Source organism: Gopherus evgoodei, chromosome 5 (genome assembly GCF_007399415.2).
Source record: "Gopherus evgoodei ecotype Sinaloan lineage chromosome 5, rGopEvg1_v1.p, whole genome shotgun sequence".
NCBI lineage: Eukaryota > Metazoa > Chordata > Testudines > Testudinidae > Gopherus > Gopherus evgoodei.
This window is the reverse complement of record NC_044326.1, coordinates 107526898-107548820: the sequence shown is the minus strand read 5'-3', so window position 1 is coordinate 107548820 and position 21923 is coordinate 107526898. Positions and strand designations below refer to the sequence as shown.

General features: G+C 41.7%; 1 long non-coding RNA gene across 1 annotated transcript; it reads right to left on the bottom strand.

Moving 5' to 3' along the window:
• Nucleotides 1–805: 805 nt before the first annotated feature.
• On the bottom strand, nt 806–17515 carry LOC115652719. Its single transcript, XR_004000714.1, has 4 exons — nt 17459–17515; nt 12135–12285; nt 1498–1676; nt 806–845 (listed from the first exon to the last, which is right to left on the bottom strand). It is a non-coding gene; the product is annotated as an uncharacterized LOC115652719 (long non-coding RNA).
• Between the last annotated feature and the right edge of the window lie 4408 nt (nt 17516–21923).

Here is a 21923-nt window from a genome sequence, read left to right as displayed (position 1 = left end):
AGAGTCAGGGCTGGGGGGGTTATGAGGGTGTCCCTCTCAGAGGGGCTGGGCTCGGAATGGGCAGTCAGGGGAGTGTCTGGCTCAGAGAGGCTTACCATGCTGCTTACTCCCACCTCTCCTGGAGCCTCAGTGCGCCGCATCCAGAAGCAGCCCTGGGCAGAGCTAAAGCGGCGTGGCTCCACAGGACTTGAGCTCCTGCCACTTGGCTGCAGCCCGCCCCCTTACCACGTGGCTCCGAGTGGGAGGAGATCAGGCCCCAGTAGAGCCACGCTGCTTTAGCTCTATCCAGGGCCGCTCCTGGACACGGCACGCTGAGGTGCCAGGGGATGGGGGAAGGTGGAGGCGGGGGGGGGTGGAGCCTCTGATATTCTCACAGAGGCCCCTGCATGGCCCGGGGCCCATGGAAAATTGCCCCACTTCCCCCGGGAAGCCCCGGGATGGAGCACCATGTGCTCTTTCAGATGAGATGAATAACTGAGGTTCTGCCCATACCGTAGCCATGTAACAGAAGATTCCATAACACTCTGAAAAGCTAGGGGGTTCTAAGCTTGAAATCCTGACCATGTTCCTATATGGGTAATTACATACCACTACCTAACAGTTCCCTAATAGTTTCAATTGGATATGCCTTTCCTATTTCAAATTATTTCACACTGTGAATCACCTCACCCCTTTCATAGGCCATCTCTCCTTCCAACACAGTGCCAGGTCTGACCCCATACCTTCCCTATGGCAGCCACAGGACTTGATTATATTAAAATACAATATTACAGCAGTATTAAGGAGACAAGAGGAGAATAAACTTGCCTTCTGTGATGGCTGTGGTTGGTTATTTTGGTTATTTCCTTTTTAAAAACAACAAACAAAAAAAAGAGTGCTGTTTATTTCCTCTGCCTGGGACATTTCATTATGCATATAACATCTCCCCTCATTGCCTCCAATTCCTGCTGTACTAAGGCACTTTGCAGTTGGGCTCTGCCTTCCTATGTGCTTACCAAACCCCCCATTTTGAACTGAAATAGCCAGCTGTGGGTAATGAATAGTATTCCCTCAATGAGTTTGATATGCCACACCCATGTTCACCATTTGCCATGCCCGTTTTTTCTACATCTCTCAGTCATAGTGATATAGGCTTCAGGTAACAATAATCACCACCACTATCTTTTCTACTGCATTTTGTCTACTATGCAGTATGTGTTTCTATACTCACAGAGCAGCCATGTACTTTCAGTCTGACTTATTTTAGATACAGGAAAACAAAACAACAACATGAGCTAAAGTAAAAGTCTTCATGTGAGAGAGTAAACTCTGTGTTTCTTCTGTATATGTTGTAACAACTCTGCAAACAAAATGGCTGCTGTTTCTGCTCCTAGTTCCTGTTCTTAGACATGTAAAAAATGTAGCACTCAATAAATAAGAGCATCACAGTTCCATAGCTATATACACTGCAATTCAATGTCTATCTAATTTTTATCTCTGTTCGTTTTGCAGCCTTACCTCTGTTTAATGGAGGGTTCCCATAGTAGCACTGCCTATTTCCTTTCTGCTGAGTTTGTTCTCCTGCATCCTTTCCTCTTCCATGTCTTCCTACATTTTCTCTCTCCTTCAATTTTTCCTTTCCCCCTATTTTCTTGCTTTTCTGACTTCATCAGCAGGAAAGTACTGACAAGCTCTTGCTAAATAGTGAGAAAAAAAATCATGAATATTTTGGTGATTTCTATATAAAATTTCACTTTGGGTTCTTTTGCATTCCTTTTCATTCATTTTTCATGAACATGCTTGTGATCAGTTTTGTTCATGATACAGAGTTATTTCAGGCCCTATGGGAAGTTTCCTCAGTGAAAATACTGTATTTTTTCCTGGCAGAAGTAGTTTATAAAGCTTAAGTCATCCAATCAGGAAACAGAAACTGTACCATATAATCTGTGTGACCAATCCCACAGTTCAACTCTAAGATCAAAAGCATTATGTATTTACTCTCAAGGGAATTCATAGAATATCAGGGTTGGAAGGGACCTCAAAAGGTCATCTAGTCCAACCCCCTGCTCAAAGCAGGACCAATCCCCAGACAGATTTTTGCCCCAAATCCCTAAACGGGCCCCTCAAGGATTGAACTCACAACCCTGGGTTTAGCAGGCTAATGCTCAAACCACTGAGCTATCCCTCTGCAGCAAACAGTTTGTGAGCAATCTGTAGGCCAGGGGTCGGCAACCTCTGGCACATGGCTCACCAGGTAAGCACCCTGGTGGGCCGGGTCAGTTTGTTTACCTCCTGGTCAGCAGGTTCGGCGGACCGTGGCTCCCACTAGCTGCAGTTCATCGTCCCAGGCCAATGGGGGAGCTGGGAAGCCGGGAAGCCGCGGCCAGCACATCCCTCGCCCGTGCCACTTCCTGCACCCCCATTGGCCTGGGTCTGTGAACCACGGCCAGTGGGAGCCATGGTCTCCCAAACCTGCCGATGCGGCAGGTAAACAAACTGGCTCGGCCCGCCAGGGCGCTTACCCTGGCAAGCCATGTGCCAGAGGTTGCCAACCCCTGCTATAGGCTGATACATAAAAACACATGAACAATTTAATAGCAAGCACATTCCTTATATTCAGTTTATTCATAAACAATTTGCAAAAAGTGAAGTGGTTAAATTCAAATGAAAGCTGTTAATTGCTTGTGTGGATTCTTTTCAGTCACCTACTGGCCCCATACAGAAATGTTAGAAAATTACCTGTTTAATTGAAAGCACCATATAAACATATGAATTTCCTGGTTTCCACTATTTCTGGAAGACAGTCAAAAATGTAGTGTTTTTAATTTATCTTGAAAGTATTTTGTAAACGATATCCCCTTCTCTACAAATCAGTGTTGTTGCACTTGCCTACAATCAGCTCACTATGTCACTGTAGGCAGCTCAATAAAGACCTTTGTACAATGTGCAGCTTCAGTCAACAAAGCTAACAAGATACGATGATACATAGAAACCGGATAGTGAATCAAACAGAGAATATTATACCGTTACCTAAATTAGTGGTACAGCCTCATCTGGAAGAAGTGTGTGCAGTACTGGTCTCCTCATCTCAAAAAGTATACTGTAAAACTAGCAGAAGTTCAGAGAACAGCAAAAATGATTAAGGGCCTAGAAAAACTCTCATAAAAAGGGAGATTGAAAAGGTTGGGGTTGTTTACCTCAGAAAGGAGGCAAATACCTCATAAAAGTATATACAGTAATGAATGGTCTAGAGCAGGGGTTCTCACAGCAAATTTTTGAGTGGCCTCAGAGTGCAGCCACCACCTCTTGCTTGTGGCCTTACTGACAATTTTTCCTAAAATACTTATCTTTATGAAAAACAAAATAAATATGCACATATACATGTCCAAATCATTGTAATTTATCTATGTAGGGTTTTTTCAGACTCAATAATAAAAATAATTTACATTTGTCGCTATTCTTTATTGGACCTAAACAGAATAGAAACACAAATAAGGCACTTTGCATGTTATTGTCTTTTGCTGTTGTTTCTTTTGCTTTTTTGCTTGTGCTTTTTTTTTTTTTTTTTCCTAAGTCTTGCTAGCTGGTAAGTCTTCTGCTGTGGAACATGATATTTGTACGTTTGTTAATATCACTTTTCACAGCAGACTTACTTGGCCCCAACAAGCCATGGAACAAATTAAGCCCTGGATGGGAGGTGGACAGGAGGGCAGCAGGGCCCAGGGATGATGGTGTGGGTGGTGAGCCTGGGGCCGGATCCTGGAACCAGAGCCTGCCACTCTGTGGATGGAGCCCGAAGCCCTGTAGCCAGAGCCTGTCTCCTCTACTTCTAGAAAAGTGGGGAATTCACCAGCTGCCTGCACCTCCAGTGTTCGTGTCTCCAGAGGGGGGCAGGGCTGCTGGCGGCCCTGTGAGAGGGGCCACTGCTTTCTACCCCCATCACAGCCCAGGAGGCTGTGGCCCCAAGAAAAGGTCCTGGTGGTCGCATGAGAAATACTGGCAGAGAAGGTAGATTGGGAACATCCCAATTTCACAACAGCAGCAACAAGGAGATATTTGATTATATTAGGTGGAAAATTCAATACTTCATACAACATGTAATTGAACTGTGGAATTAATTGCCACAGGAAGTAATTGAGGCTAAAAACTTAGCAAGATTTTAAAAGGGATTGGGCATTTCTATAGATATCAAGAATATCCCGTTTTCATAATCAATGATAGCAAATATTTTGGAAAGGATATTAAATTTCATGCTTCAATGTTTAAGACACTCTTTAACTATAAGACCCATAATGTGGGGGCATATTATCCTACATCTGCCTACTGTGGAGTTATTATAACTAACCCTCAAGCATCTTCTATGGCCAGTGCCAGAGACTAGCTTCTGGAGAAGGTGGACCTACAGATTCTGTATGGCAATCCCTATGAACAGTAGTTAGTGGCCTACGCCAAGAATAAAAATAATAGTATCGTTTATTTTACAATCACTATTTTTTCTATCAGATACATTCAGGTATATTCCTTGTCATGCCTGGCTCAGTTATATGTAACAGAAAGGAATACTTGTAAATAGCATAAATTGAATAGCTTTTAAACACCACTACACAGATCAAAGATTTTGTAATTAATTTATTATTGTTGTTGTTATTGTTATAGTAAGAACCTACGAGAAAACAAAATTACTGCTGCCAGTAAAAAGTGTACTTTTTAAATGAGATTCTGTATGCATGCAGAGGTTGTCATGAATGAGAAAATACATTTTCTTTGAGTATCGTAGCCCTTACAGAAAACCCTTAATGTTTTTGTCTTTGCAAGTTTCATTGAATCTATTATATTGATGTGTGTCATAAACAGATAGTTAAGGGTTAATGCCTCTTTTACTTGTAAAGGGTTAAGAAGCTCAGTGAACCTGGCTGACATCTGACCAGAGGCCCAATAGGGGACAAGATACTTTCAGATCTTGGTGGAGGGAAGTCTTTGTTTGTGCTCTTTTTTTGGGGTGTTGTTCGCTCTTGGGACTAAGAGGGACCAGACATCAATCCAGGCTCTCCAAATCTTTCTGAATCAGTCTTTCATGTTTCAAAATTGTAAGTAACAGCCAGGCAAGGTGGATTAGTTTTATTTTTGTTTCCTCAACTTGTAAATGTCCTTTTTTTTGCTGAGAGGATTTTACCTCTGCTTGCTGTAACTTTGAACCTAAGGCTAGAGGGGGTTCCTCTGGGCTATATGAATCTGAGTGCCCTGTAAAGTATTTTCCATCCTGATTTTACAGAGATGATTTTTACCTTTCTTCTTTAATTAAAAGCTTTCTTTTTAAGAACCTGATTGATTTTTCCTTGTTTTAAGATCCTAGGGGATTGGATCTGGACTCACTAGGGATTGGTGGGGGGAAAGGAAGGGGGATGGTTAATTTCTCCTTGTTTTAGGATCCAAGGGGTTTGGATCTGTTTTCACCAGGGAATTGGTGAAGTTCCTCAAGGCAACCCAGGGAGGGGAAAGTTTTGGGGGGACAGAAAGTGCTCCAGACACTGAAATTTCTGGATGGTGGCAGAGTTACCAGATCTAAGCTAGTAATTAAGCTTAGAAGTGTCCATGCAGATCCCCACATTTGTACCCTGAAGTTCAGAGTGGGGAAGGAACCTTGACAATGTGACGGCCTGGGCCCCTCAGGTGGATAATAAAACAAATAAAAAGTTCTTACTCCCCACCTCAACATATCCCCAGTGCACTGTATAGCCTGTTATAGAATGCTGCTGTTGTAATACAGATATGGCTGGTTTCCATTAGATTTAATCTATCATCTGTTTTTATTTATAGCACTGTGGATGAATCGGCTCTCATCCTTTTTATACGAACAGATCAACTATTAACACTTATCACATGCAGATGAGCTAAGTCTGAAAAAAGGAAAGGTTAAGACAATCAGGGTATTTATTTGAGATGACTATTTAGTGTAATCAAGCACAGTTCTCATTTGTTAATGGCTTCCCTTTACATGCTGCACAATTAACATTTCTGTTTGAAAATCATTCTTTAAAGGAAAAGTATGATATCCCTGCAAAATGTATTGTTGTTAAATATCTTATACTCTGAGAAAGTATTCATTACTTCTGGTGAGGCTTATATTTTAAGAAATTTGATACTAGAATGGCATTGATTCATCTTTTCCCCTTCTTTGACATATTATCACAGAGAGTTCTGACACATGTGAGCTGTGAGTCATAGACTCAGGTATTGTGAAGAGGAAAGAGGCAGAAAATGATTTAGGAGCACTAAACATACAGCAAAAATATATTTACTTCTTTAAATTTAGGTCCTATAGGAAATTAAATAAATTCAGTTACAAAAATTTCCAGAGCAAATTCATAGCAATATAGCTCTCAGCTAAGGTAAAAACTTCTAGAGTTAGATTGGGGCAGGAAACCTGTGGCACGTGTGCTAAAGGCGACATGTGAGCTGATTTTCAGTGGCACGCACACTGCCTGGGTCCTGGCCACCGGTCTGTGGGGCTCTGCATTTTAATTTAATTTTAAATGAAGCTTCTTAAACATTTTAAAATCGTTATTTACTTTACATACAACAATAGTTTAGTTATATATTATAGACTTATAGAAAGAGACCTTCTAAAAACATTAAAATGTGTTACTGGCACGTGAAGCCTTAAATTAAAGTGAATAAATGAAGACTTGGCACATCACTTCTGAAAGGTTGCTGACCCCTGAGTTAGATAAAGCCTTTGTCTAGGCTGAACAAAAAATCTGATACAGCTAGGGTGACCAGACAGCAAATGTGAAAAATCGGGACTAGGGGTGGGGAGAAATAAAAGCCTATATAAGAAAAAGACCCCAAAATCGGGACTGTCCCTATAAAATCAGGACATCTGGTCACCCTAGATACAGCTCTCTGTCAGGCTTCTAGGCTAAAGTCAGTGTTTCAAGCCTGGAACAAGCAAGCGTCTACCTAACCTCAGCTAACTAAGTCTTCCAAAGCTGGAGCCTAAACTAACCTCCCAACCGAGGAAAAGTCTTTCTAGCTGGAGCAAATCTTTCAAATTGAGCAAAGCATCTGCCTAAGCCAGCCTGACTAAGTCTCCCAAAGCTAGAGCAGACCTGTAGCTGAGCCAAGATCCCAAACGAGGCTCACTATTGTAATGCTGGGGCAGGCTTCATAGCTCCTAACTCCACCCCCATTAAACACCAGCCAATCAGAAACACACTGAGTCTCAGAGCACTCCAGTCCACTTCTATGAAATGCACCTACCCAAATATCTGCATTTGCAAGCCATTTTTTTTTTCCTTTTTGACAAGGAATCACAGAAATGTAGGGCTTGAAGAGATAATCTAGTTCAGCCTCCTGCACTGAGGCTGGACCAAGTATACCTAGAATATCCCTGGCAGGTGTTTGTCTCACCTGCTCTTAAAAACCTCCAGTAATGGAGATTCCCCTACCTCCATTGGTAACCTATTCCAGTATTTAACTATCCTTATAGAACCTTTTCCTAATATCTCCGATTGCTGCATATTAAGCTGATTACTTATTGACCTACTGTTAGTGGACATGGGGAACAACTGATCAAAATCCTCTTTATAACAGCCCTTAACATATTTGAAGATGGTTATCAGACCTCCCTCAGGCTTCTTTTCTCAAGAATAAACATTCCATTTTTTTGAACTTTTCCTTAAAGGCCAGGTTTCCTAACTTTTTATCAGTGTTATAGCTCTGCTCTGGACTGTCCCCAGTTTTGCCATATCCTTCTTATTGTGGCAGCTAACACTGGATCAATACTCCAGGTCAGACCTCACCTGTGCTGAGTGGAGCAGAATAATTACCTCCCATGTCTGACATACACCACTTCTGTTAACACATCACAGAATGATACTAGCTTTTGGGGGGCATTAGTCTAATAGAACATTCTGTGTTTACTGGGCCAAGTGTTGAAGTCTTTATTGAATTTTTTTTACTCAGTCCTTAATCAAGGAAAATGCCCACTGATGAAACCTTCCCAATTGATCACTCAAAGGACTGAAACACACTGATTACTTAATGAAGGTATTTCAATGGGAGTTTTCCCTGTGAAATGTTGATTAAGGATTTCATGATTTGGTCCATTATCTGCAAAGTCCTATGAAATCATTAATGAATTACACTTCACAACATCCCTCCAGTGATTATCTCCACTTTACAGATGGGAAACAGATACAAAGAGGTTAAATGATATGTTCATGGTTACATGGCAGTACAGTGGCAGAGCCAGGATTACAAAATGAAGGTCTGCTGATTCCACTAGTCAGCATTTCTACACTATTGAACATATTCAATACAACTGATAAACAGCCCTATGAGCTGCATAAGAACACAATTGTTACAAAAATAATAAAGTTAGAAAAGGGTTAACCATTTACATGGTCAACTTAAAGGAAAACACAACTGAGATTAATGCCATACAGAGGAGCGATTGTGCCATTTATTATTGCCAATAATATTATTGCCATATAGCACCTTCTCATTCAGAGGCATCCTGAAGAGCTTTAGAAACTTTACTCGTGGATTAACAATCCCAGGATGAGATTCTGTGCTGTGTCTCTAATGGTATGTCTACACTGCACTTGGGAGTGTGTTTCCTAGTCTGAGTAGACAGACATGCGCTAGTTCTACTCGAGCAAGTGTGCTAAAAATAGCAGTGTCACCAGAGGTGGCCTGGCTGTTGGCATGGACTAGCTGCCCAAGTACATAACCAGGGGATCCAGGCAGGTTGGACTCAGGCAGCTAGCCTGAGCTGCCACCCATGCTACCCTTGGCTACACTGCTATTTTTAGTGCACTCACTCAAGCAGCATTAGTGCATGGCTGTCTACCTGGGCTGGGAAGTACTCTCCGAGCTGCAATGCAGACAAACCCTAAGAGGTGCAGCACAGATATCATAGTCATGGGAAAGGAGGAGATCAGGCAGCTTTAAGACACTTTTGTCCTCCTGATCCTGGGCTATTAAAGGCTCTGGAGAGGCCCCCAGCATAACTGAGATAGACAGCCCCGGGGACCTGTCTGAGTTAGACTAAGTTACAAGAGCCAGACTGCCCATGGGGTACAGCACTGCCTGGAACTGGGCATGCGAGTGGTCCTAGGGAGGCAGCCTTGCGGCTGTTTCCCACAGTGCCTGTATCAAGGGAATCCTCCCTGGACCAGATACGGGGCTTTTAGGGCCCCTTTACATCACTCTGACCCTTTTACATGGCACTAAGGAGTCAAAGTAGGGGTGAGATTCTCACACATATATAGAACTCACTTCACCCACTGATGAAGTGCAGGCATCTCTGGGCTGAAGTACAGTAACTGTTTAAGGGCCAAATCATCCCCTCCACATCCCTGCGAAGAGAGGTGGAAGGGTTAAAAAGAACACAAATGTATTCCCTTTATTTCTTATCCATTTGATCTAGGAGGCCTTGTTATTTCTTACATATTTTTTAAAATTTCTCCAACACTACTGAACAATAGTTATACCCTCTAACATGACCCAAGCTAGCAAGCCAGGCAAATGAAAAGTTAATAACTTCCCTTCGTTTCCAACAATTCATCAACTTCTCTATTCTTCCTCATTTTCAAATGTTTGCAAAACCTGGCTGAAAAGTACGGGGGGAGGAGGAAAGCAATAGCCAATAGTGTTCCTTTCCGTTGGTTTTCTTGTTTTGCCTAATGGTCTAATACTGGCAATAAACTTATAAACTTTCAGCCAGTCTCCTCAAGAGGTCCTTTATAATGCTATGTGGGAGCTGTTCAGTCAAGAATCTGAAAGTTTACACAGTATATAGACTGTACATTTTTCCATGTTCTGTGAAGCTTGACTCTGGTGAAGAATCAGAGATCAGTGCAGGAAGCAGACGGGATGGCTTTCTTTTACTTTTTGGGTCATGATTTTTGCATTTTTCTAATACTCTCATCTTGGAATGGTTCTATGTAAGGGGAGGTATAGAATTCATGGTTGGCTTGAATACCCTTGAGGCTGCAAAATTTAGCTGAAAATCTTGCAAGAATGAATTCATGAGGTTTCACATCTTTCCCGCTTCCAGTAGTGCCAAAAATATGTACAGATCAGCTGTTCTCAGAATAATTTGGGACTTTCCACCTATAGATGAAGTCTAGAAGTGCAGAGCCAAATGGAAAGAGAAAGCAGAGTGAGAAAAAAGATAAACAGAACGTATCAGAACCTTCACAGAGGTTCTATTGAGTTCTAGAAATTAGCAATTTTCGAGGAAGGGAAAGGAATTCTTTTTTCTTCCCTTCTACCAACCAATTATTCCCTATCCCATACATCCTTCCATTTGCCCAGCATCCTGCTCAGTCTCACAGTGAGAGTGCCCTTAGCATTTGTAAACTATTACTGCTTTGCCAGTTGCTGGCAATCTCAGCTTAACCTCTCTGAAAAAACGTGTAAGAGTAGAGTAGGGTTTCTTATAAACAGCTCTTCAGATTTGTGTTTGTAGCTCAGTAACTACTCAGGAAGGCAATTAGGAGTGACGCACTAGCATGGCTTTCATATTCATGATCTTAAAAGTACTGTGCTCTCCTATACTGGGAAAGTCAGCCCCTTGGGTTTTTATTTACATTGTGTTCTTGTCATTCAACATCAAGCAATTGTATCATGTCTGGCCTCTAAAACTCAAAGTTAAAAAGTGCTAAGCAGCTCCCTCCTTCCCCACCCAGCAGGAGAGATTGCTGTTCTTCTGAGAAACCTGCCTAGAGCAGTCTCAGCTCAGCATGTGTGAAATGTCTCATTTGAGAAGTATTTCCATCTTTAGCTTCTCCAAGGACTTTCGCTCAACTTCTGACCTTTCTAAAATCTATCTTTTAGTCAGCAGCTGAAAAACAGGGGATGTGTTAGAAATCATTCTGGATCAGTGCCAGAAACTGAATACTGCAGCATTCTGGTCTCACATGCACTATTGTCTGTGGCATAACCCACAAGAGCAGCTCCCATGCAGTGCAGATTTAATGGGCATAAGCACTCACAGCCTCCCCAATGGGAGGGGATCACAGGGCCAGTTTGCCCTGGGGGCCATTTGAGTGGGCCCCCAAATCAAGTGGTACTGTGATCCCATGCATCGGACTGCAAGGCCACTCACTGCAGAGGGACTGCCAGACTGAACAGGTTATATTCTTAAAAGCAACATTTTGCCAACACGACTTCATCTACACTACGGCCTTCTGTGAGCACCTCTCTGTCAGTCAAGGATCACAGCTCTTCACACCCCTGACTAACATAGCTATACCGGCAAAAGTCTGTTTGTAGGCCTGGCCTAAGCTAGACAGTTATCAGGCAACTTCTTACCAGGAGCGGCATCAGGGTTTCTGGAGCCCTAGGCAGAATTCGGGGGGCAGCATTTTGTGCACTCCCCACAGGGCGCGCGGGAACTTCCAGTTCTGCTTCCATCGCGCTGCCGAAGAAGGACCCTCCACTGAAATGCTGCAGGCGACAGCGACAGTCATTGAGCTGCTCCATTGCCTGCAGCTGTTTTCCGTGGCACGTCGGCAGAAGGTCCTTCTTCGGCGGCACGATGGAAGCGGAACTGGAAGCTCCTGCGCGCCCCGTGGGGAGCGCACAAAATGCTGCCCCCCGAATCCTGACGCCCCAGACGACCGCCTAGGGTCACCTAATGGAAGCGCCGGTCCTGCTTCTTACCCATATAACTATGTTGACACTTGTGATTGTATTGGTATAACTATATCAATATAAGATCACACTTCTAAAGTTATACTGGCACAAAAACCTTTGGCGTAGGCCAGACCTAAGGTGATTATTTGAATTCAAGCTTAATGTTCAGCAAGGGAGATTTTTAACTATGAGGATAGTTAACCATTTGAGTATGCTTCCAAGGGAGGTTGTGGAATCTCCATCATTGGAGGTTTTTAAAAACAGGTTAGACAAACACTTGTCAGAGATAGTCTAGGTATACTTGGTTCTGCCTCAGTGCAAGGAGCTGGACTAGATGACCTCTCAAGATCCCTTCTGGCTCTACATTTCTATGATTCTCTGGAGCATATTTCATAATCTTCATAAATCACAGAAAAGGTATCAGCCCCACTTTCACAAACACTAAATTAATTGAATTAGTGAACATTAAATTAAATGACACTCCCCCCCACCTTTTCTGTTATACATACATCTCTTATTTATTTATGTAGCTGTCACTTTTGCAAGAGGAGGAGGAGGGAGGGTCTTCTGAATGAGAATCTAGACTCCGGCATTCTATTCACAGCTCTTCCACAGTCTTCTTGTGTGACCACAGGCAATTCTGTACCTCAGTCTCCCCACCTGGAAAATGGGAATAATAATTATTTTTTATCTCAGAGGATGTTGAGAAACTGAACTCATTCGTGTCTGCAAAGATTTTTTAAAGTAGAAGATAGCTTGTGCTATACAAGTGACAAGTATTTTATTCTCAAACAAAAAAATACTATTAACTAAATTTTTGGTGCCACAGAAGATTTTTAGTGTGAAATTTACTCAGGTGTATAAGCCCCTGCAAATCCCTCTGCACTCCTTGCACCCTAAAAGTAGGCATTAAGTGTTTGAGGAAGGATGATCTTGAGATTAAGGAATGGGGGTAGGACTCAGGACACCTGAGTTCTTGGCCTATCTCTGCCACTAACTTTCCAGGTGACTTTGGACCAATCTGTGTTTTAGTTGCTATGACATAGTGTGGGGCACAAGCAACACTCTGACCACTGCAACTCCAATTAGTTGCTCAGAGCACACCTGACTATGGGAACTGCACCCAATAGTTTGATTGGGATGGGCTGGAGAGAGTTCAAAGGCAAATTAACTCATTACCAGAAGGTACAAAAAGCATAGAAAGGAAGTGAGGAGGGGTGTCAGTCTTGTAAAGTCAGAGCCACATGAGATCTTTCCTTTCCTTGCCTCAGGAACTGAGGGCTTCATGTTACTGTTAGTATAAGGCTATACAGTATGTGAAGGTGACAAGGCTCCCTCCTCACTCTGAACTTTAGGGTATAGATGTGGGGACCCGCATGAAAGACCCCCTAAGCTTATTTTTACCAGCTTAGGTTACCAGTATGCTGCCACCACCAAGTGAGTTAACCAAATATTTAGGGAGAGCCACTTGGAACTCTGCCTTTCCTCAAATATCTCCTAAGTCCCTAACCCCCCTTTTCTGGGCAGGCTTGAGAATGATTTCCCCCAAAGCCCCTACACCTCTTTTCCTGGGTAGACTTGAGAATAATCCTCCCCAAGCCCCTACATCCCTTTCCCTGGGAAGGCTTGAGAATGTCCCCTCACAACTTAGTCCTGGTGAACACAGATCCAAACCCTTGGATCTTAAAACAATGAAAAATCAATCAGGTTCTTAAAAGAAGAATTTTAATTAAAGAAAAAAGGTGAAAGGAGTACCTCTGTAAGATTAGAATGAAAGATAAGCTCACAGACAGATTCAAAACACAGAGGGTTTCTCCCTGGGCAAAACTTTAAAGTTACACAAAGAACCCAAATTTATCCTCCTTCTTATTTGCAAAATAACACACACACAAGAAAATAAAAGTAATCTAACCACTCCTTCTCTAAATACTCACTGCCCTATAGGAGCAGGATGGCTCCTTCTTTCTCTGTCTCAAGCAAAAGCACAGACAAAAGACTTTTTCCCCCTCCAGATTTTTAAAGTTTCTTGTCCCCTTATTGGTCCTTCTGGTCAGGTGTCGGCTAGATTATGTGAGCTTCTTAACCCTTTACAGGCAAAAGAGGATTAACCCTTAACTGTATGTTTATGACAGAAGGCGGTGGAAAAGAGCCCTGTAAATAAACTGTACAACTGTACATAGCTGAAGTTGCGCATCTAAGATCGATTCTCCCCGCCCCGCCCCCCAGTGTAGACCAGGCCTGAGACTTTTGTGGGCTAGAAAGTAGGTGAGATCGAGACTGCCCTGCCACATCTGCCCATCTGTAAAATTGGGATAAGAATGCTTTCCTGCCTCACAGAGTTGTGAGGATAGATTCAGTAAATGTTTGTAAGGGGGCCACCATGGAACACCCTAGAAAAGCTTATAAATAATAAGATATCTAGGCATGTATGTTATGTTCATCACAGTAGTTTCTGAGTGTGTGTGTGGGGAGGTTACCTTTTTGGAAGATATGCTTTAATCAAACACAAGCTGTTGGGCTCAATACAGAGGAAACTGGGTAAAATGTGATGGCCTGTGATAAACAGAAGGTCAGACTAGATGATCTAATGGTTCCTTCTGGTCTAACATTCTATGAATTGATGAGGAAAGGTGCTCTCTCTCTGAGATTGACCTTGTACACGTTTCAAAAGAGACCCAACAATATTTAGGAAAAGAAGTGTCTTGTTTCAGAGATTATACAACTTTTTTTGAGCTCTGGTATTTTTGAATGGTTATAATGCAGTGGGTTTAACAACATGCCGCAAGATGGAAAAGGTCCTTGTTTAATGAGGGACTGAACACTTGCCAGTAAGAGGGAGGGGCACTCAGCACATCAATTCAGGGCTCCCTCACCTCACAGGATCAGGCTTTTACTTTGCTGTCCACTCTCATACCAAGCGTGAGCTTGATGATGATAAGCTGTTTACAGCCAGACAAGATTGTTTTCTGGTTAGTTACAACCTAACTGTAGCAAGCTGAGTTTTCAAAATGTATCAGAAATGTTGCATAATTTTCCTATTGTTAAATTCTCCCCAACGTGTTGTTGACCTGTGTGCATTTTCTTATGAAGAAAAATCAATTTATTCTGGGCCACTTGCACATATTTGCAGGGACCTGCACTTGCACCAGGTGTTGAGTCATGTTCTCCTGTATCTGAAAGCTCAGCCCAAGCTGCTGCAATGCAAGAGTCAGCTTTGTTCCATCAAAACCAATGGATTCTTAAAAATGTACTTGCATTTGATGTCACAGCTTCTCTATGGGTAAGCAGGAAGCCAAGTAAAAGAGGAAGGCGAGTCATCTCCCACCTCCCAAAACCAGTCTTAAACATGGTCATCATGATGCCAGAGAAATGTCAAAGGCCATGTTTTCAAAGGGCTTTGATATGCATGCACACAAAATGCATTCACACACATATATGTAATGTATTTAATTCTATATCTCTCATTGGTATGTCTGTGGTCCCCAGTTACCTCATGATACCATATTTATCTTCATAACAACCCTATCAGCTAGAGGGAATTTCTGTTATCCCAATTTTTTTCCAAACGGAAGCTGCGGCACAGAAGATAAGTGACTTGCCCAAGGTTTCTCAGGAAATTTGTGGCAGAGCATGGACTTGAACCCAGCTGTCCCAATTTGCAGCCTGACCAAATATCAGGCACTGTAGTTACATGCATGATCATCTGATCTGTGGACACAAATTCAGGTCAGATGAATAGATCATTGTAGTAAAAGAGAGAGAGTCACCTCTATCAGATAGCATAGAATTGATTATCTAACTCCCTAATATCCCTTTTCTTGCACACTGCTCATACCTTCCACTCTCTTGACTCTCTGTCTACCGATTCCCAAATATCTGGACATATTTGTCGTTACCCGAACACAGATTATCATTTGTGAAGAGCAGATGATGATGTGCAGATCAGATAATCTACTGATGATCAGATTCTGCACTACATATTTAAAACCTTGGAAATGGGGAAGATATGGATGCACCTGAGAGAAGCTAGCACTTATAATTTAAAAGGAATCAAAGAAAGGTACCGGAAATTGCAGCCTGGTAAGCCTCCTTGTCTTTAGCAATGGTGAAAATACTATCTATAAACACAGAAAGGAACACGAGAACAGCACCCTATTGATGCTAGGCATGAATTTATGATAAGATTATGTAAAGCACTTTCTTGAATTTATTTATGGCAATACAGTGAGTGATACAGGAGAGGATGGACATTTAGGACAGTACTGCAGTTCAGCAGGCTGAAGGCTCCATGCTCTTTTCCATTCTGTGGCATAGAGAGGAGCAAAAGAGAAGGCAAAGGTTATAGGTGAAATCATGGCCCTTTTGCAGGCAATAGCAAAGCTTCCGTTGACTTCAATAGGGCCAGGATTTCATTCTCTGTGTTTAGAAAGTACTTAGGAGGCAGAGTGGCTGGAAAAAAAAAGGACCAGTAACAGCACAAGCACTCAGCTCAGTCACTGCTTGCTCATTACACTGGAAATAACTAACTATTGCATACTGGGCATTCTCAATGGCTAAACACAAACTTTATGATTTAATCACTTCCAGACCAGTCACCTGACACCCAGGCTTATGAAGTGGTAGAAAGCCCCCCACCTTCTCAGAAAAGGGTGGTGAGAATGGAGTCAACACTGCATGTTTTCCTTTCTTAGGAGTCTGGTGTTCGCTGGGGCAAGCGAAGATGGAAGCAGTGACCTATCACATAAGAGGATTTTAAAGCAGAAAGCCACACAGTTATTAATCATGTTGGAAATAGAATTAACCCTATGGCTTCAGAACGGATTCTTTTCAGAAGAAGGGTAAATAGGTAATGGCAGGTCAACTCCCGTGGAAACTGTGCTGACGGAGGAGATTGCTGAATAACTGGAGCTCTGTAGGGTCATAATCTGATTTCCTTGAGGTCCATAGAGTTCACAGCCATAACCCGTGCCCCCTCCATGCTTCCACTAATCTTTCCTCAGAAGGTAGAATTTATTGCATTATGGATTTCAAGCCATGGGGATTTTTGATTACTTTCCCCCTCTGTCCTTTAGGTTTTACTGTGGGTGTGGATCACAGAGTTCTAACTTTCAAATCCACAAGATTTACATGTATAGTGCAGGAGGTGAGTTACTTATGTGTATAAATTGGCTTGGTAATTAGAGTTTGCATGAGGGCATAAGCAGTCTGAGATGGGTGGAGGTCATCAATGAAGTGCCACTAGGCTCTCTCTCAGAGACTATGTTCACTCTAATAGTTTAGAAGGAAATGTGGTAAAACGTGATGAAATTCTCTAATGAAACAAAGGCAGGAAGGCAATGAGTATAAGAGAAATGGGCAATCAAAGTTTGAGTGACTTGAAAAGGTTGCGAGAGCCCAGAGATAACTGGTTCATATTGTTAGCCCAATTGCTTAGACACTATATGGGGACTTACGGGGAGTTTCTGTTAGGAGAAATTGATTATAGAGTCAGGTATTTCTTTGATGCAATCCTGTTAATTTACAAAGAATGTGGAAAGTTCCATTTCCCTGAACACAGCAGGAATCAAAGAACAGGAGGCAGTTTCTTTGCTCACAGTTCCAAGCCTCTTTCCAGTCCACACTCTGCCCCAAAAGCTCCCTCTCTTCACTTTCTCCCAGTGCTCTTGCTGTTTGCTTGTTTTTTTTGAAGTGCTTCACACACACACACACACACACACACACACACACCCCTCCATCTAACAATACCCAGTGAAAACCATCCACCCACATAGCTAAATTGGCTCCTATTATCTCAGCTAATTTTACTTCAAAAAGGAGTTTAACTGCTTCTTACCTTTATCCTGAATGAAGGGCAGCTGTCACACACAATTTCAACAAGGTTTCACCAACTCTGCATAAGAAGACACAGATTAGTAAGAACAGACAGATGTTGACTTTGTGGCCACCTGGATCATTTGTTCATCTCTGGTACCTCACTCTCCTGAAAATTAAATGCAAAACCCTCCTGAGAATGACGTGTCAGCTCAAAGGTGGCTCATTTCTGTCTATCCATAAAATTGAACATTTTTAAAGAGGTTCCCCCAGCATATGCCTAATAGTTCACAATGTTAGAGAAGACCTTTAGTAAATGAAAGCTCTGCTTTTGGCCCTTCATCAAACAGTTTATAAGAATAGGTTTAAAGTCCTCAAGTGGTCTTCAAATCAAACACACAGAGGACGACTTCTTTTTTGCAATTAGATAAAAGGATAAGTTACTCCACAGAAGACTCTGGCAATCCTAAGTGAATGCACTGAACTGTGCTTCTATTTATATTCTTTTAAAATGGCCCTTTATATACTTGCATTGGAAAAATATTCATACATTTAAAGACTGAATTTCTTCTGGGTGCAGTTAAGTATTATCTACTTTTCCCCTGCAGAAGCAAATCTTAATTTAAAAAAAAAAAAGGAATCATATGGCTTGTTGTATTATTTCAGATGGTCTAAATGGATCCTAAAATCAAAAGTGTTAAGAAGATCCTAACTTTCCAATATTAAACAGTTTTAAACAAGATTTGAGTTTGGTGTACAGAGATCTCAGCCTGTGTAATACCACGGCAAACACACTTTTTAACCTTTTATTTAAATTAATCACAAAACGTTTGGTACTGCAACAGCTCTTGGTTCAGGTGGTTTGAAATTCAGCCACTTCAATAGCAGCCCTGAATTAAGCTGGCATTTTGTTCACATGGGGAATTACCCAAGATGCTCTTTCAATAAAAGTTTGCTTTAGCACCTTAACCATCAACAATTTAAAACATTTAATTTTTGTTACTTTTGCTCTTTTTTTAAATTCTTTACATTAAAACTTTGAAGTTATTACCATTTACAAAAACTATAAACATTGAAATTAACAAAAAAAGGGAAAACAAATCAAAGCATTTGTTAAAAAGTTTTTAGACAAATAATCAATTGCTATAAAACAATTGTTAACTCTTTCTTATTTTTGAAAAAAAAAATTACTTTGCATGCTTATTCCAAACCAGTTCAACATATTTAAGGATTTAGAATAACAAATGTTTGTTGTAAACTAATTTTGAAAACTATTGCTTGTTTGCCAAGATGCCAGCTTCTGAGTATATATTAACCATTTAGGCCCATCCAAGGATGTAAAAAATGTTGTATTAATTTAGATGGAATATATGGACCCAGAGAGTCAAACATGTTAACATGATCCAGAAATTGTCCAACATTAAACAGTTTTAACCAAGGTTTTGGTTTGGTATATAGCACGGGTTCTCAAACTGGGGGTCAGGACTCCTCAGGGGGTTGCGAAGTTATTACATGGGGGGCTCAAGCTGTCAGCCTCCACCTCAAACCCTGCTTTGTATCCAGCATTTATAATGGTGTTAAATATATCAACAAGTGCTTTTAATTTATAAGAGGGGTTGCACTCAGAGGTTTGCTATATAAAAGGGGTCACGAGTACAATAATTTGAGAACCACTGGTACATAGATACCTCAGCCTGCTTAGTACCATGGCATGCACATCAAATAGTTAAAGCATTTGAAATATTAAATAAGTCTTTCATTTCAACAACATCCCTTGTTACCTTTCCCTGGTAAGAAAGAAAACCTCCCTGGCAGGACAATCTCTTAGCTGGCATTAAAATGGTAATAATTGGCCCTTTGGAGAAAAGAGAAGTTAGTTAAGATGGACTGGAAGGGATGTTGTTAAGACAAAGAAGACAAAACAGGACAAACACACAAAAGGGGAAGAGAAGAAGAGCAAAGATAGAAGAATGCAGCTTCTTTCTCTGGTGTTGACTCTCACTTGTTACCTTGCTGCTGGAATAAACACAGATACAGCACACAGTCTTATCAGCCACTCCAAGACCTGGTAAACTTGTAATGGGCTGTTTAAGGAATTGTTTTTAGCTGCCTCTTTCTGGTCACAAACGTACAGCAGTGTTGTAACATTTACAAACATGTCCAGCTAAGACAGACTCTTATTAGACAAAAGGAAAAAGGAGGACTGGAAAGACAAGAGATAAGGTGGGGAAGGAAAAGTGAGTGACAAAGTATGACATCCCAGGTGGTATTTGGGATTTAGCCAAAGCTAGTGGAAGTAGCTCCCTTTCTTTAGCCCAGTCTGCTCAGGGACATCTCTCAGGATTAGGATGAAAAAGGTATGGGGGACCCAGGAAACAGTGGGAGTTGCAGCCATCATGGACAGGGACGGCTCTAGGTATTTTGCCGCCCCAAGCATGGCAGGCAGGCTGCCTTCGGCGGCTTGCCTGCGGGAGATCCCAGGTTCCGCGGATTCGGCGGCACGCCTGCGGGAGGTCCGCCAAAGCCATGGGACCAGCAGATCCTCCGCAGGCATACTGCCGAAGGCAACCTGCCTGCCGCCCTTGCGGCAACCGTCAGAGTGCCCCCCCGTGGCTTGCCATCCCAGGCACGTGCTTGGCGTGCTGGTGCCTGGAGCCGCCCCTGATTATGGAGCAATCTGTAGGCCCTGTCACAACAGGCCTTGTCAAATGATTAACAGTCTTTTAATCAAATCTAGAGATCAGCATCAAACATTACATATGTTCCTTCAAGTTCTGCAGTAACTGAATGTGATTACATGACTTTTACTGAAACACCTAGGTTTTTTAATTGGACATTTAAAAAATATATTTTTCAGAAAATGTCAGAGTGACATCACAGGTCCTTATTCTCTCCCCATTATGGAAATAGGCAAAAAGGTAATTAATAAGCTAGACAGTTTCTAAGTAGTATTTCTGACTGTAATTTAAATGTATAGAATTAACAAGGTAGCTTGCACACTAAAGCAGGGGTTCTCAACCTTTTTCTTTCTGAGCCCCCCCGCCCCAACATGCTATAAAAACTCCACAGCCCACCTGTGCCACAACATTTTTCTGCATATAAAAGGCAGGGCATTAGGAGGTAGCAGGGCAATTGCTAGGGTACGTCCAGACTACCCGCTGTATTGGCAGATTAAAATCGATTGCTCAGGGATCGATATATCGTGTCTAATCTAGACGCGATATATCGATCCCTGAGCACGCTTATATCGATTCCGGAACTCCATCAACCCGAACGGAATTCCGGAATCGATACGGAGAGCCACGGACATCGATCCCGCGCCACCTGGACGGGTGAGTAATCCGATCTTAGATATTCGACTTCAGCTACGATATTCACGTAGCTGAAGTTGCGTATTTAAGATCGATTCCCCCTCCCAGTCTGGACCAGCCCCTACTGTGAAACTAAGTTGCTCAGGCTTCAGCTCTGTTATCATTAACTGTCCCAGTAGAGGTGAAAAGCAGCATGATGTAAAGAGAGAAGGTTTTGTTTTTTACTGATGGCCTTCCTCCTTAGATCAAAAATCTTAATTCATCAAAGCATTTAAGCATGTAGTTAACTTCATTCCTATTCAGCAAAAGACTTAAGAATGTACTTAATTCCACTGAAGTAAAGTTAAGCATATGCTTAAGAACTTTGCTGAATAGAGCTGGGCTGCTGAATTGGGCACTGAGTTATTTCAGAGCAAAAATAAGTGTTACAATCCTCTTCATGGTAATGTGCGTCTTCTGCTGTTCCTAGGAAACCAGGAAAATAAACAATACAGTACTAGAACCAAGTGAATGTTTGATTTTCCATATAATATATATTCACCAAGCTGTGATGTTTGGACACATCCATAGAGGTTTTACCAAAGAGAAATAAAAATGAACTGAATAATCTCAATTTTAGATTCTAAAATGCAGGAAAATACCAGGAGAAAGATTATCATCCATGTTTAATATAGCGAGGTTATTTTTTTGTTTTTTTTTAAGTGGAATGTGCATGTGTGTGTGTGTGGAGGGGGACAGGAGTTATTATATATTTTTGTAATTTGAAAATTCCGTGCTTGTGAAAGGTGCTATAATGCCAGCTGTCAGGACTGATGCCTTCTATTTATTCACAGACTAGGAAAAGAAAGCTGTCTTGCCTCGAGGAATTGAATTAATTTTGTCCCAAATAGACAATCCTTGCGAGGAGAGTGTGTAGTTCATTTAGATTTGAATCAGTAACCAAGAGATGAAAAGATTCATATCCCACTATCAATCCTTCACATATCTGTGTACTGAATGGATTGAGCATTGATATTCAACTCAATACATTTGGAATATAAGGTAAATAACACCTGATTCACTAGGCTTAAAATGACTGATTAACATACATAGGAATTTAAAGATTTTATTGTGACAACCAGAAGGAGCCTGTATTGTTCTGCGAATGTAACCAACAATGAAAATTACAAAGCAGGT